The 17,654-nt window shown below is 38.9% G+C and overlaps 1 pseudogene; it reads right to left on the reverse strand.

The window, feature by feature from the left end:
* Window positions 1–17,654, reverse strand: part of LOC148878901 (phosphoribosylaminoimidazole carboxylase, chloroplastic-like) — a 48,403-nt pseudogene that overhangs the window by 14,433 nt on the left and 16,316 nt on the right.

Here is a 17,654-nt window from a genome sequence, read left to right on the forward strand (position 1 = left end):
TGACAAGGACTGTTGCTGCAGCAACAGATCAAAACACCTTACCAAGTCTTGAACGCCTCCTTCTAGGGATGTGATCTTCGACAGTCCAGCTGCTATCTCATCACGCAAGCCCTCCACTTCAGAATGCAGAGAAGTCCAGCGTTCTTCGAAACTCTCCACCTGCGATGCCACTTCCTTAGCTGTCAACATGTCCGAGGAAAAACGTGCTCTGATACCACTAATATGACCTAGAAATTTGACACATAGTTCACAGACTTACAGCAGCGTTCACACACTCGTACATCAACAAAAGAAACTGGTATTCATTCAGCAGAAAACATTAACAGTTGGTCGGTTCTTTGAGAGACCGCTGGCTCTCCCAAACACTCACAATATTCTTTACTCGAAGAAAACATACCACCCCCATCCCCCAAAGCCTCTACTGATAGACTCCCTCTATAAATGCCCAGCTGGCCTAGTTATAAATGCCCAAAAACTCTTCTTATTCATAACTGACATAGCTATAAATGCCCCAAGACTCTCCTTATTCCCTCCAGCTATAATTGCCCTCATGTGATTAATTGTTCAATTATTTCCCCCCCTTAGCTGATTGTTGACCTTTCCTCTTCCTGGCATTAATTGGGGCCTATCAAAATTATTCATATCGGACAACTTGACTTGCTGCCCATCTCAACATCTATCATATATATTAAAACAAATCCCTCAAACCAACGGCTACGCCTTCAGACAAGTGGCATTGTATAGTGGTTATCTCCACTCTCAAATAGAAGCATTCTTTTTCAGACATGAAAGAGCTTGAAATGGTAATTACCTCCACTAAAAAGCAAATAAAAAAACTTATTTCAAATCTCATTTCAAATGATGCAGGATCCATAAAATGGGCAATAGTTTAGAAACAAGACCTGATTTAATCTCATAAATTAAATAACAAATCTATATATAAAAAAAAAGCTAACAATAAATAACCTAAATTTACAACATAAATAATGGGTGTCAAACAAAATTTGTCAGAATACTGGCCTAGTGTCCCCATACTTAGTACGGGGTGGTCATTCTCTTGTCACTCATCAAAACAGAGGAAAAAGCATGATCTCCAGAAGTTATCTATGAGCCAATGCCATGAACTGGTTTCTAGAAAGTCAGAAAAGATTTTGACCTCTTCTTCACCCAATAGGTTGTACATAATAGCAGCTGTCATTTTCATTGATGGATCGCCAAGTGGAAGACCAACAATTGCACGCAAATGCTGCTCAAATTGTGAAGTGATACAAGATTCGATTGTGTGATGCCCACTATTGTGAGGTCTAGGAGCTACTTCATTTAGCAAAATCTGTTAAGTAAACAAATACCATCCTTTAGAACATGTTAAGTAAACAAATACCTATTAACTTATTTAATATCTTCAATAGAATATTAGTATATTACATGATATACTTTGAAAATACGAAAAGAATCAATGGAACAGCTAAAAGTAGTTAATAGAGCCATAAAGCATGCTATGAGTAGAAAACAACCTGACCATCACTTGTCAAAAACAACTCAACTGCAAAGACACCAGCACCTTCTAATGAACCAACAGCTTTCTGTGCAACTTCAGTAGAAAGGTTCCTGATCTTCCATGGGATGTTAGCAGGTGCCTTAACTATGTCACAAATATTATCCCTGCAAAAGCACAAAAGAAACCAAAAAAAATGAATGCAATAGGACTTGAAAGCTTCAAATATGGAAAAGAAAAAGAACATTAAGTCTTTAACACTAACAGATATTCATGGCATTAAGGTTTCTAGCGATCAGATAAATAGTTCCTTCATACTCTGAAAGGTGAATACAACACCTTACTTGTGAACAACCAACTGATGGTGGTTCAGTTGGTAAGTTCTCTGGCTAGTTGTAGCAGAGATTTGGGATGAAATCCTGCTGTCATCAGGGTTGGGAGGGGGGTTATGGGTATAGGGGATGGGGTACCCCCAATGTGTAGCACCAACAAGAAGAAGAAAACATCTTACCTGTGAATAGTTTCAACAACTGGATAACAGCAAATATCTTCCTCTTGCTATGATGATGAACAGCTCCTAAATAAATTAACAGAGAAGCAATCACTTCAGTTACGATGTGCAAGAAAGTTCCATGCTGTCAAACAATTGGGAGAGGAAAAAAGAGAACAAAACATAAAGTAGTTAAAGAGTCAATATTTTTTTATAAGAGTTAATAGGGCAATCAATTTCCCCTCTTAGAATACGTTAGGGTATACCTGTTGGGATATTGTCTTGATTTCTTTTGTAAATATAATTTCAGAACTTATGTATACAAGATTTGCTCTATGTTAATTAATAATTGATAATAGATACTAGGGTAGGTGGGAAAAGAGATTGGAACTTGTGGTTTTATTAATAAAAACTAAGAGAGTTGGATGTACCACCTAGGGCAAATCAATTTGACTTAGAAGATTATAATAAAAGGCAATGACTACTCCTTATGCCATACAAGGGGTCTATGGTCACCTCCTCTTATGCCCTTTCTCTTATTAGATTCTTTGCCATTGTCTCGAACACTGAAAGAATCTGGATGGTTCTGCCATATATGAAATCACTCAAGAAGGATAGGGTCGGAAATGAACATGGTTTCAAATGTCGCAAAATTTCACTAATGTCGCCTAACATATGTCGATATTGAGGCTCACTGACATGAAAATGGATGGTAATATAAAAGTTACATTATTTTGATATTTCCTATATTTCGGAAATGTCGATCAAATCGGTCCAAATAACAAAAAAAAAAGACAGTTTTTCCTATTATGTCGAAGAAGAAAAACAGTCATTGAGAAGAGAGGGCTGTTTAGAACAGATGCAGAAATCAAAAGAAAACAACAGAAATCCTTCTTCTAAGGAAGAGAAGATGAAGAAGAAGATGACGACAATAAGGGTTCAGAGGAAGAGAGTTTTGAACCTTAATCTCTCCTCTTACCCCCTAACACTATTTTATTAAGTTAAACTTTAATAATTTACAAAGAGGCCCTTAGTTGGCAAGAAATTAAAAGAACATAACATAGAAAGAATAGGCCCAGAATAAGGCTCATTACAGTAAAGAACACAAAAAAAAAGAAAAAGAAAGGATAAACAGTCTATGGGCCATTCAGCCCATCTTCTCTACACTCCCCCTCAAGCTGAGCATAGATGTCAATCATGCCAAGTTTGCCAGTATCATGCTGAAGTTTCACCTTGGGAATGCCCTTGGTGAGAAAATCTGCCAACTGACCTTCAAAGGCAATGAAAGAAAGGCATACTTCACCCAAATCCACTCTTTCTCAAATGAAGTGTCTATCAGCTTCAATATGCTTAGTTCTGTCATGTTGTACTAGGTTGTGAGCAATGTTGATGGCGGCCTGATTATCACAGTATAATATCATTGGCTTGTCATGCTCAATCCCCAGTTCCTCCATCAATGTTTTAACCATAATAGTTCAGAAACTCCACGTGCCATGGCTCTGTATTCTGCTTTTGCTGAAGATCGAGCAACAATAGATTGTTTCTTGCTTCTCCAAGAAACAATATTACTAGCCACCAAGCTGTAGTACCCAGAAGTAGATCTTCTGTCATCAATGTTTCCAGCCTAGTCAACATCAGTATAGGCTTCAAGTTTCATATGGCCATGCTTGGAAAACAGAATTCCCTTTCCTAGGGAGCCCTTCAAATAACACAGGATTCACTCTGCTGCTGCCATATGAGTATCCCGGGGAGCATGCATGAATTGGCTGATGCAACTGATAGCATATGCAATGTCTGGCCGAGTCATGCATAGATACAGAAGTTTTCCAAGAACTCTCTGGAAGACTCCTTTGTCTTCTAACAATGTTCCATCTGAAGCAGAGAGTTTATGACTCATATCAATAGGAGTAACAGCTGGTCTAGCACCCATCTTCCCTGTTTCAGAGAGAAAATCAAGAACATACTTCCTCTAGGAGATAAGAATTTCATCCTTGGATCTAGCAACTTCTATGCCAAGGAATTATCTCAATTCCCCCAGATCTTTGATCTCAAACTCTGTATGGAGGAAAGATTTGAGATCATTAATTCCTGAAACATCATTACCAGTCACAACAATATCATCAGCATACACAATCAGGTAAACTGCCAGGAGCCCTCTCCTCTTCACAAAGAGAATATGATCAAACTGTGTTTGTACATAACCAAAGTTAACAAGGGCAGCCCTAAACCTCTCAAACCATGCTCTAGGGGACTATTTTATTCCATAAAGAGATCTCTTCAGCTTGCATACCTTTCCTTTCATATCTGTTTCATACATCCTTGGAGGAAGAGACATATAAACCTCCTCATGTAATTCTCCATTTAGAAATGCATTCTTTACATCCAATTGATAAAGTGGCCAGTCAGAGTGAACATCCAAAGATAGAAGAACTCTCAAAGAAATCATCTTGGCAACAGGTGCGGAGGTCTCTAGATAATTAATCCCATATGTTTGTGTATAACCTTTTGCCACCAGCCTAGCCTTGTACCTCTCAATGGTGCCATCAACATAATATTTCATAGTAAAGACCCACTTGCAGCCAACTGGATCCTTCTCTTCAGGAAAATCAACCACTTCCCAAGTGTCATTCTTGTGCAGGGCATCAATTTCGGATCTCATAGCATCCCTCCATTCTGGAATATTAAGAGCTTCTGACACAGACCTGGGAATAGGGTTAGAGGCAATAGAAGAAAGGTAGGCAAAATATGAAGGAGAAAGCAAACTATAAGAAAGGTGTTTGAAAATGCAATGTGCAGTACACTTCATTTTTCCTTTCCTAATAGCAATGGGAATATCAAGGTCAGGGAATGATGGCTCCAAAGGGGCTGAAACAGTACCTGTTGTCTCATCTGTAACTGGAAGTGCATGAGGTTCATGTGTTGTAGGGTAAACAACCTACTCATTTCTAGATCTTTGCCTTTGATACATCTTGGGATTAAAGAGAGGACGAGGAGGTAAAGGGGAAGGAACACTGGGATAGGGAGAGTAGAATGATTGATCCTCCCTTGATTCATTTGAATAAGAATGAGACTCATTAAAAGACTCAACTAGGACAAGAAGAGGAAGAACAAAGACCTATGACAAATCCTCCCCCTTTGGACAATGTCCTTCCATAGAGAAACCATAAAAGGAAGAAAGCTCATCAAAGGTGACATCCATTGTGACATATCGAGTACCAGTCTTTGGATCAAATCAACAATAACCCTTTTGTGTGGGGGAATAGCCAAGGAAGAGCTTTTAGTTCAAATTTATGTCTTTGGACACTAGGAATATGTACATAACAAGTGCAGCCAAAGACACAAAGAGGAATAGAAAAAAATTCCTTGTCCGGATGAAGGAGACTTAAACCCCAAAACCCTGGATGGCATACGGTTTATAAGGTGGGTAGTAGTGAAAACGACATCACCTCAAAACTTTGTAGGAACATGTGAGGCAAACAAGATACTTCTTGCAACTTCAACATGTCAATTTATTCTTTCAGCAACTCCATTCTATTCCGAGGTCCTAACGCAGAAGCTTTGATGAATAACCCCCAAGTCAGAGAGATAGCAGGACAAGTTCTTCTCAAAATATTCTTTTGCATTATCAAATCTAAAAATTTTAATCCCGGTATCAAACTAGGTTAGGACAAATTCATGGAATTGCTTCACAAGTCTGGGAACTTCATCACGGGATTTCATCAGGAATATCCAAGTAAACTGAGAAAAGTCATCAATGAACAAAATAAAATATTTGTACCCACCCATAGAGGGTAAGTGGTAAGGCCCCCACACATCAAAGTGCATAATATTAAAAGGAGAAGAAGATTTTTTATTATTCAAGGGATAACTGTTTCTACAATGCTTTGACAGATCACAAGACTCACAATGAAGACTATACAAACTAATTCCCTTAAACAGTTCAGGGAATAAATGACTCAATGCAGAAAAAGAAAGATGAACCAAACGAAAATGACATAACATAACTCGACCGATAGACTCTATAGATATAGACCCAAAAGTAGCTTTTTCAGGTTGTTCAGGGCACTATCCCGGAGTATCAAGTAGGTATATTCCATTCGCCTCATGGCCACACCCAATCACCTTCTGAGACTCCAGATCCTAAAAAACATAGTAGGAAGGGAAGAAGGTTACACAACAATTTAATGACTTAGTAAGACTACTTATAGATAACAAGTTTGTATTTAGTCTACGTACATGAAAAGCAAAAGGTAGGAACAAGGAATCTGTAGCCTTGCTGGTTCCCTTACCGCAGATAGAGGCAAGAGAACCATCGGCTAGGGTGATTTTGCCATGACCAGGAAGTAAATCATATGAAACAAACAAGGTAGAAAGGTTGGTCATATGATCAGAAGCCCCTGAATCAATAATCCAAGGGACCTTAAGATTATCTGGAATGGTTGTATGATTGGCAGAAGCCTGTATACCTGAATGAGCAAATGCGGAAGAGGCTGAATTTTCTAAAGGGTTGGAAGAATAAGTCACACCCTCTAGGTGACTGATCATCCTCCCAAACTTCTCATATTCTGCTTTCATGGCTGCTAACTGCGCACAAGTTGTCATCTCTTTAGTATGGTACTTGTCACTATCTAGACCAATAGCCGCATTAGCACTCCCTCCCCCTTTATTATCATGCTTCTTCTGAAACTGGAGAGGTAGAAGCTCAGGATGTAATTTCTAGCACTTGTTTTTAGTGTGTTTTGGCCTTTTACAGTACTCACAAACAACATTTTTCTTCCTTGAGCCACTTAGGTTTCACTCCCATATTAGCAAAGTGATAATTTAGACCAGCCCCTTGAACCTGGACAGTCCTTCTGCTCTCTTCACTACTTACCAAGGCATATGCTTGTGACAGTGAGACACTATCATTGGATAAAATATTCTATTTTGTAATATCATACTCTAGGTTTAGTCCGGTTAAGAACTCAAACACCATGTTTCTCTCAACCAGTTTTCTGTAGGTCTCTACATCATTAGTGGTGTCCCAAGTTACAGCTTCTATCAAATCTATTTCTTGCCACAAAGACTTCAGTGTTGAGAAGTATACAGCTAAAGGTTTCTCCCCCTGTCTTAAATTCTTCACATCACTTCTCAACTTGTAAGGTCTAGCCACATTTAATTTTTGGGAATAGGTTTCAGCAACACTATCCCAGATTTCCTTTGCTGAATTCATCCACAAATAGTGTTGGCTAATCTGTGGTTATATTGAGTTCACAAGCCACCCAATAACAGTATAATTTCCTTGCATCCACTTCTCATAAGATGGATCATCTTCTGAGGGAGACTTCTTCCTCCCGGAGATAAAACCCCACTTTCCTCTACTACAGATATGAATCTTTACCGATTGTGACCATGCTAGATAATTAGTTTCATCCAGCTTGACTGTAGTCACAGTTAGTAAAGAGTCAACAGAGGCTCCCGGAACCTGCCCAAATTCAGCAACATTCTTGTTTTCAATCTCTGAGGAGTTCATCTCTTTAACCACTTCAAAATGATTTCAACTAACTCCAAAAAGAACACCGAATGAAGATGGAACAAGGACTGTGTTAAGCCTACCTCAATGCAGTAGAACCACAAATCTGAGTCACACCCAAATGCGCCAACCAACTTGGTTCGGTCTTCAAGAAAGAAAATCAGAAAAACTCCTTTTCTAAACAGAAAATCCAAGTACTGTCCAATCAGCATCCAAAGGAAGCAAAAAACTTCAAGGACTTTTTCACAAACACAAGGTGGGTAGTAGAGGAGACAACACTGTCGAAAGATTAATACAGCCCAGAAAATAGTCCGTACAGGTGCCCTAAACAGTCCAAAAGAAAAGGCCAACCAGCAGTATTGATTCCAGAGATATTTCAGCCACTTGAATGTCCAAACAATATGAAAACAACCCAAAAATTTTTGGGCTAAAGCAGTCTAAAAGAACGGCCGAATAGCAGTACTGATTTCAGAGAAATTTTGGATACTTTAACAGTCCAGAAAAATATAAAGAAAACAACCCAGAAATTATTGGGCACCACTCTTAATCTCTGATTTAAGCTCTAAATCAGGAACCAACCTGTTTTCTCCGATTCTTCCTGGTAACCAGACAACTCTCCAAGAGATTTGAATCTTGGGCACTTTCTTCAATCTCTAATGACCTCCAAGAACCAGGCAACTCAAGCTGAAGCTTCCAGCCCTAGAACAACTCTCATGTAGTCGGCTGGACAACACTTACATGAGAGCCCAAGCCAAGTTTAGGCCTGCTCTGATACCAAGAAGAAAAATAGTCCTTGAGAATAGATGACTGTTTAGAACAGATGCAAAAATCAAAAGAAAACAACAGAAATCCTTCTAAGGAAGAGAAGATGAAGAAGATGGCGGCAATAAGGGTTCAGAGGAAGAGAGTTTCGAACCTTAATCTCTCCTCTTACCCCCTAACACTATTTTATTAAGTTAAACTTTAATAATTTACAAAGAGGCCCTTAGTTGGGCAAGAAATTAAAAGAACAGAACATAGAAAGAATAGGCCCAGAATAAGGCCCATTATAGTAAAGGACATAAAAGATAAGAAAGGATAAACAGTCTATGGGCCATTCGGCCCATCTTCTCTACAGTCGACTAATAATATAATATAATAGTATATTATATTAATATAATACAGTATATTAATATAAATTATTCCATTAATAATTTCTATTTAATATTTCAAATAAAATATTTATAAAAAAGAATTAACAAAAAATAAAAACAAAAGAATAAATTAATTACTTTATAATATAAAACATAAAATATTTTTCAAGTAATAGAATATTAACTAGTTAGCATTTTTAAAATATTTATTAAAATCAGAAAGTGTTTATGAAATTTTATAATAAATCATATTCTAAATTTAATATAAAAATGAGAATAAATTTATTAAATTTTACACTAAATCATAATTTATTATAAATTTAGTATTAAAAATCATAATAAATTCATTAGGTTTTATAAGAAATCAGAATTTAACATAATCTTAATAGTTAATACTACAAAAAGGAGAATCAATTTATTAAATTTATAATAAAGCATAATGTATTATAACTTTAATATTTAAAAAATCACAATAAATGTATTTCTATTTACTAGTGTGAAATAAATATATTAGAATTTATAATAAATCAGAATTAAAATAAGAAAAGAAAATATCGGATAACCTTGTAAAAACATCAAAATGCATAATAAATCAGTAAATCGTCATTTACTAATTTGTTATTGATCTTAGTTTCTTAGCTTTATATAACGGTTGGGAATAAGAATAATAGAGAGATGGCTAGGGGAGGATTGAAGGAGGAAGGAGATTTTATCATGGCAACAAGCTGGAGAAGGACCTTGAAGGTTGAGCCTATGCAGTTTCTTTTGAAAGCTTTAGGGTGAAAGGGAAGAAAGCTTTGAAAATCAGAGAACTAAACAAGGCTATGGTATTACTGGTCAGGAAAGAAGCTGTAGTTTGGTTTCGGACATTCTTGGAGAAAGAAGTTCAGGTGAGTGGAAAGTTAGAGTGCAAAGACTCAAATGAGGTTAATGGTAGGAGATTTGTAGCAGAGAGGAGGAAGAACTCTAGAGGAAGGTTTGTGGCTTTGTTGGAGTTTTTTGGGGAAGGAAAAAAACAAATGGTTTGTTTCCCTGAAGGAAAGTTGGGGATTGGATGGAAAGAAGTGTCAACTGTTTTGAAGGACTTCTTTTCCCTAGAAAGATTTGGAGAAGGTAGCAGCTCTGAGAAGGAAGAACAGTTACAGGTAGTGAATGGAGTTGATGGAGCTAGGAAACAAGAGTTCTAGAAAGAGGTTGGAAGTGTACAAATTCTGGGTAAAGCAGCAAAAGATTGCAGAGTAGTATGCAATGAGCTCAAGAATGAGTGGGAGAAAAAGTTTATAGTAACTTCTATAGTACCTCCAAAAAACTGGAGGACAGTTGGAGAAGAATTACTAAAGTTAAACTTGAATTGTACTATCATCTTAAGCCCCTTTGAGTCTTGTAAGGCCTTGCTTGAGGTAGTTGGAGAGGAGTTACAACTATATGCTTTGTGTTGTAAATTGCACTCAGCTTCTGTATCTATCACAAAATGGACCCCTCATTCAAACTCTAAGGATCTGCATGCAAGGGACAAAGTAATAGTTCGGACATTGGGTCTGCCATTTCATCTTTGGACCTCAGAGGTGTTTGATTCTATAGCTGCTCTGTGTAAGGCAAGATTGGAAGGTTCCTTTGTGGAAGACCTCCATTCAGCTGCAATTTGCTTGAGTAATGTGCATCTGGAAGATATCCCTCGTTCAGTAAAGCTGATGGTTGATGGAGTGTTATATGTAGCCTGGCTGGTTACAGCCATTGAAGTTGCCTTGTGGAGTGACGGGAGAAGGAAGGAGGATGAGAAGGTTGAAGAAGAAAGGCTACGTGGAAGTGAGGGATTGGTGTATTCAAATCTGGCTAACACTTACACTAAAATGGTATTCTTGGGAAATGATAACTCAAAAGGAAAGTTACTAACAACCAAGGGGAAAGAGCCATTAGGAGAAAAGGAAAAGGTGGTGAGCTATAGGTCTTATGCTCATGTTCTGACAGAAAGAGGGAGTAGGGAGAAGGCTATTCAACAGGTTTCACCAAATAAGAGTGGTTCTAGTCAAGGTGGAGAGAACGGACTGAAACATTCTTTAAAAAAGCAAGGGAGGTAAGGCGGTAAGAGTAGAGGGACACGTGGGCACAACTAGAGAGGGAACTTGTCTTAGCCACAGAGAAAGTTGTTCTAATGGGCCTAAAGAGGGCAGGTGGGGTGGGCCCACGTGGGCACAAGGGATTACTACAGCCCAGAAGAGGGCAATTGGGGTGGGCCGAGTCATTTCAAAGGCTGATTGTCAACAGGTCCTTAAAGGAGTGTTTGGGTCTGGTCCAGCCAGCCCACTTAAAATTAAGTCATGTGACCACTTAAGTGGTCACGTGGGCCAACTAAAAGGACAGATGATAGACTCTAACTTTGGTCCATCATCTTCCCCAATTAGAAGGGATGCAAGGAGGGGAGGTCCTGGGAGTTTCAGCTCGTTGCAGTGGAGACCTATGTCAGTGCCGGAGCTAGGCTCTCCAGAAAGACATAATCCAAGAAACAAGAGATCCGGTTTAACAGAGGGTGTAACAAAGGAGGATGATTTTCTAGAACTCAGTGAGGAAGATTCTGAGTTTGACGAATTTGAAACTTCAAGTATTGGGTGTGTTCAGCTAGAGAAATCCCTTGGGTTTCGAGGGGATGAAAGTTTTGACACAGAGCCACTTTTCTTTGAGGAAGACGAAGGCAAAGAAGATGATGGTGAGACTGTTATCATCACCTCTGAAGTCACCTTGGAGGTGGGTAGGGAAGAAGAGATGCCAACCAGCCTGGGTATTGGACACTGCCCAGGGGATCCAGAAGCTATCTCGAGGTCTCAACAGGTGCAAGGTGTTGCGGCTTTAATTTCTAATTGTTCTTCTAAGCAAAGTAGGGGTATAACCAGTAAGGGGGCACCGATTTCTCAAGTTCAGCCACCCATTCAACTTTAGTCTAACATCGAACCTCCAGAAACCGGTTCTTGTAGGTTTAGTCCCAAGACAAATACTTTCCTTGGAAGTCCTTCAACAAAACCATCCTCTCCAGGTATGTTAGTCTTTGATTTTAAGAATACTAATGGGCCTTCTTTGAGTGCAACATATTTCATCCAGACCCTTCCATTGTTTGCCACAATCCAGAAGGTTCCGGTTAGAGATAAGGAAGAAGGGTTTAATGGAGGGAGTATGGAAGCTGATTGGAAGGCACAAGGTGATAAAATCTGGGAGTTAATCTGTGATTCCTTTGAGGAGCTGACTAGGAGGGATGCTGAAGTTGGATACATTGAAGAAGACTTGAATCTACAAGAGGCTAGCCAGAGAAAAGGGAAGGAAAGGAATGAGGGTGAGGGAATGGGGAAGCGACCGATGAATCAAGTGGCTGAAGAGATGGGCCTGAAATTGAAAGAAGTAGCGAGTGTCATAGTGTATTCCAAAAAGAAGGGAAAGAAGGAAAAAAATCGTCCAAGAAAGAGGAAGCTTTCGGAGGTAGAAGTATTAAAATCAGATGTGGCAGTAGACTTAGAATTCAGTACAAGGGGGGAAAGAAAGAAATGAACCAAGTAAGGGATGGTGGTGTCTAGGGTGGAAATTTAAGTAATCCAATGAAGATACTAAGCTGGAATGTCAGAGGGTTGGGTAGTGCTAGGAAAAGGAGGGTAATAAAGGATCTGATTAGAAAGGAAAACCCGGATATAGTCTTGCTTCAAGAAACAAAAATGGTAGTTTGGGATAGGAAATGGGTAAGAAGTGTGTGGTGTTCTAGAGGAATAGGGTGGTCTTTTCTGCCATCCAACGGGGGTTCAGGACGTTTAGTAACTTTGTGGAGGAAAGAGGTAGTGGAGCCAATGGAAGAGCTAATAGCTCGGTTTACAGTTTCTTTGAAATTTAAGGGTGTTGGAGAAGAGTTTACTTGGGTGATGTGGGAAGAGCTCTATGATATAAGGGGTTTGTGGGAGGGTCTGTGGTGTTTAGGTGGGGATTTTAACGTGATTAGATTTACAAATGAGACCAATAACCCCAATCAAGTGATCACAATTAGCATGAAGAAATTCAATGAGTTTACTAATGAGTGTGGTTTGTTAGAAATCCCCCTCCAACAAGCTGTTTTCACTTGGTCTAACCTACAATCTAACGTGAGATGCTCTAAGCTGGATAGGTTCATCCTTAGTTCAGATTGGGGAGAGCATTGTTTAGGTCTATCAACTAGGGCCTTGCCAAGAGTCACTTCAGACCATTGGCCGATAAGTATTGAAACTAGGAATTTCCAGAGTGAGCCTAAACCTTTCAGATTTGAAAATATGTGGTTAACACATCCAGACTTTACCCAAAAGGTCAAAGAATGGTGGAGTAAAGAAGTGGTGGGTACTCTTGGGAGGGGTGTCAAATTTCACAAGAAAATTCAAAGGCTAAAATGTAAAATTAAAGAGTGGAATAGGGAGCATTTTGGGAGAGTGGAGGAGAAGAAATTAAGTGTTATTTCCTAGATTGAACTTTTGGATGAAAAAGGACACAACTCTCTCTTAGAATAAGAAAATACCTTAAGATGGAATTTGAAGAAGGAATTGGAGAGATAGTGCTAAGGGAAGAGATGTGTTGGAGACAAAAATCAAGGCATCAATGGATTAAGGAAGGGGATGGTAATACTAAATTTTTCCATGCAATCGCTAATGGAACAAGGAGAAAAAACTTTGTGGAAAAGTTAGAGATTAATGGTGAAGTAGTGGATGATCAAGAGGAGATTGCTAATGTTTTCATGAGTCATTTCAAGGCAGTTTACAAAAGACAAGGGGATGTGAGGCTTAGAGTGGATGGGTTAGAGTGGACTATATTGGACTCAGAGGTGGCAAATCAGTTGGAAAAGGAGTTTGAATTAGAAGAAATAAAGAGAGTTGTGTTTTCAATGGAGAGATCTAAAGCTCCTGGACCTAACGGTTTCACTATGGATTTCTTTCAGGATTGTCGGGATATCATCAAGTTATATCTGTTGGTAGTATTTGAGGAGTTTGCGGAGTCTCACTTTATAAGTCCAGGGATCAACTCCACCTTCCTGGCTTTGATCCCTAAAAAGGGAGGAGTTGTTCAACCGAAAGACTTTAGACCCATCAGTCTAGTGACTAGCATTTATAAAATTTTGGCCAAAGTGTTGTCGTTAAGGTTAAAACTAGCCTTGCCAACTTTATTAAAATCACAAGGGCCTTTATTCAAGGTAGACAGATCATTGATCAAATCTTGATAGCAAATGAAAGTGTGGAGGACTTCAAGAGAAGGGGAAAGAAAGGTTTTGTATGTAAATTGGACTTGGAGAAAACGTATGACATGGTCAATTGGTCTTTTCTGTTGGAAGCCCTAAGGAATTTTGGGTTTTGAGAGAAATGGTGTGACTGGATGCTTGTTTAAAAACTTGTCATTTTTCAGTTTTAGTTAACGGAGTGGTTAGAGACTTCTTTCCAACCTCTAGAGGGTTGAGACAAGGGGATCCTCTTTCTCCTCTCCTTTTCACCTTGGTGGCCGATGTATTTAGTAGGCTCATTTTGAGAGTTGATGGGTTGGATATGTTTAGAGGATGGAGGCTAGGAAGAGAGGGTATTGTGGTGTCACACTTGCAATTTGTGGATGACAATCATTTTTTGTGAGTCTGGAGATCCTTCAAAGGCTAGAAACTTGAAAGGAGTAATAAAGTTGTTTGAATGTGTGTCGAAGATGAAGGTCAATTTTGAAAAGAGTTGTGTAGCGGGTGTAAATTTGGAGATGGAGGAATTGAGTGAGGTAGCAGAGTCCTTAAGTTTCCTTATATCTAGCTGGCCCTTGAAGTACTTGGGTATGCCTCTAGGAGATAATCCAAGAGAAGGAAGATTTTGGAATTCGGTCGTAGAAAATTGCACAAAGAAACTGGCAGTTTGGAAGAGAAACTACATTTCCCTTGGAGGTTAGAGCTACTCTTGCGGACTTGCCAACTTACCTTCTATCTGTCTTTAGAATGCCACAAAAGGTAATTTTGAAGGTAGAGAAAGTCATGAGGGATTTCTTGTAGGAATCAAGGGAAGGGAGGAAGGATCATGTGGTTAGGTGGGAAATAGTGTGTAGGAGGAAGGAGCAGGGGGGATTGGGATTAGGCAATCTAAGGAAGAAAAATACAACATTATTAGGTAAGTGGCTATGGAGGTGGCCTCTTGAAAGGGAGAGACTTTGGCATAAAGTGGTAAGGAGTGTGCATGGTGTTGCAAACAATGAATGGGATGCTGGTGTATCTCGGCGTGCTACGCTGAAATCCCCATGGAAGACTATTCATAGTATTCTTCCCATTTTCCTGAACCTAATCAGGTATGATGTTAGTATTGGAGACAAGGTTTTGTTTTGGGAGGATGTTTGGATTGGTGATTGTGTCCTCAAGGACATCTTTCCCTCCTTGTATTCCATCTCGTGTTTTAAAAATGAGCCAATTCAAAAGTTTGTATCATCATCCATTTCTTCTGGCGTAAACTGGAATCTAGGTTTTAGAAGAGGTTTGAGAGATTCTGAGCTTGACCAGGCTGCTTTGCTCCTCAAAACTATTGATTCTGTTTGCTTGGACCCTCCTTCTGTAGACTCCCGTATTTGGAAGCCATTACCTTCAGGTTCTTTTTCTTGTGCCTCCTTCTTTGCTTCCTTGTGCTCCTCTCCATTGAGTCAACCTTTTCATAACAAGGAAGTTTGGTCCAAACCTGTCCCTCCTAAAGTTGGAGCCCTTTGTTGGGAAGTCTCCCTCGGGAAAATCAACACTTTAGATGTTTTGCAAAAAAGAAGACCTAGTCTTTGTATCTCTCCTAACTGGTGCACCCTATGCAAAGCTAACGAAGAAAGTTGCTACCATATACTAATCACTTGCCCTTTTGTTGTAGGCCTTTGGGAAAAGCTTTTTGATCTTTTTGGATGCAGGTGGATAGAAGTGGTGCAGATTTGCAATCTTTTTGATCCTACAACTTTCAGGTGGCCAAAGAGAAGAGGAAAAGTTTTGTGGAGGTGTGTTAGAGCTACTTTGGTGTGGACCGTGTGGGAAGAACGAAATGCTAGAATCTTTAATGACAAGGAGAGGGATCAAACATGTGTGTTAGAAAGTATCTTTTGTAGGGCCATAAGTTGGGCAAAATCCTTGGATTTGTTTTCCACCTACACTTTCGATGACATAAGGAGAAATTGGAAACAACTAGCTAAAAGTTCTGCAATCAGCAGCAAGCCAGTGGTGGATTGGAAGCCTCCTGATACAGGCGTCATTAAACTAAATTTTGATGGCAGTAGTTTGGGCAACCTAGGGCCATCTGGAATAGGGGGAGTCTTCCGAAATGATGAGGGTCAGATTGTAGCTCTATTTTCTGGTCCTATAGGGTGGAGAGACTCTGTAAATGCAGAACTCCAAGCTGTATTACAAGGGGCAGAGTATGCAAGAGAGTTGGCAGTGGAGCATTTAATGATTGAAGGTGATTCCAAATTGGTTATTGGATGGCTAAAAGAACTAGAGACGGAAGCCTAGCCGTACAGGGGGGCTTTGAGAAGATTTAAGTGGCTGACTTCAAATATTTCAGTCACAGTTCAATGGGAAAGAAGATCGGCAAATGGGCTGGCAGACCTTCTAGCTAAACAAGGAGTACATAGGAATCATCTCTTTTGGGCTTAATTGTAAGCTTTACGATGTAGTTTGGAGGCTCCACCTCGTGCCTCTTTGTGGGGAATTGTATGATGAATACTTATTTCTTTATTTAATAAAATTTTCATTATCATTACCTACCAAAAAAAAAGAATAATAGTCTAGAAATACGTATTAATGCTTCTTTTATCATTTTACAAAATATCAATGCATATTTCCACATATTTCATAATATTTCCACAATGTCTCTAATATTTACAATATTTCCCCTTGACATTTCCAACATTTCCGACATGTCCTATATTTTGGTAAGTGACATTTCCATCGGCATCAACATTTTAAACCTTGGAAATGAACTTTATTTGAAGGATCCTAGAAATAGATCTAATAAGACATAAAACATGGGAAAATAGAGTAAGATGGTTTAGTCAAGACCAGAGAAGACCATTTACAGCATTGTGAAAAGAAGTGATCTGTTACAAGTTAAAGAGTCGGACACTAGGGACAGACCAAAAGGGAAACAGGTTGAAGTAGCGAAAAATGATTTGAGGACCCATAACAATAGACAAGGTACTACAGAGCAGTGATTTAGAAGGTGTGTCTAGGTGCGCAGGCAAGGCGCATTTTAGGGCATGTGCCTATCCCAGGTCCTAGGCGCACCCCTTTCAAAAGGCACATGCCTAGTGTGCCTAGGCATGCGCCTGATGCGCCTTATGCCTCACCCCAGGCATGCACCTTTTTAAAATGCTGTACTTTTTGCTTTTTTTTGAGCTTAATGACTAGGTCGGGGGATTTGCCTCTGGACCCCCGACCACGCCCCTCGAGGCAAGCCTGAACAAGTTCATTATTCTTCTTGAAAGGTAGGCTCCGAGAACCCCCTATTTGCTAATATTATTCATTCATTCATCCCAATAAAATATCTTCTTAGAAGGCAATTAACGTTATAAAATCATTATTCTTTACGTGAGAAATAAGAATTTAAGACCCTAACATGGACTTGTCCGGGCTTGCCTCAAGGGGCATGGTACAATGGCAACTCATAGAATCAAGAGTGCAATATGTTTTACATCACATTAGCCAATTGAAGTAATGCAAGTGAAGGAAAAAAGAGATTGTGGGCTTTACATGCTTGAAAATGCTTTATATGTTTGCTTTTATTTTTAAATTTTCATTTGAATATGCTTTACATGTTATGTTTATGTATTTCAATTTTAGATAATAGGTTTTTTAAAACATTTATTTTAAAATTTAAGTTTATATTTTTTTATTAACATTATGTTTAATAATTTTTGAATTTTTTCATTTCTTTTAATTTTTGGCCATGCGCTTTTAATTTTTTTATTTTTTTTAAATTGGCAAGAAAGAATTTTCTTCTCAAAAGATCTCATTTCTTTTCCATGGTGCCACTACCACCATACTGCAGA

This window comes from Nelumbo lutea, chromosome 1 (assembly GCF_056320005.1).
Source record: "Nelumbo lutea isolate HS-2025 chromosome 1, American lotus-T2T, whole genome shotgun sequence".
Lineage (NCBI taxonomy): Eukaryota > Viridiplantae > Streptophyta > Magnoliopsida > Proteales > Nelumbonaceae > Nelumbo > Nelumbo lutea.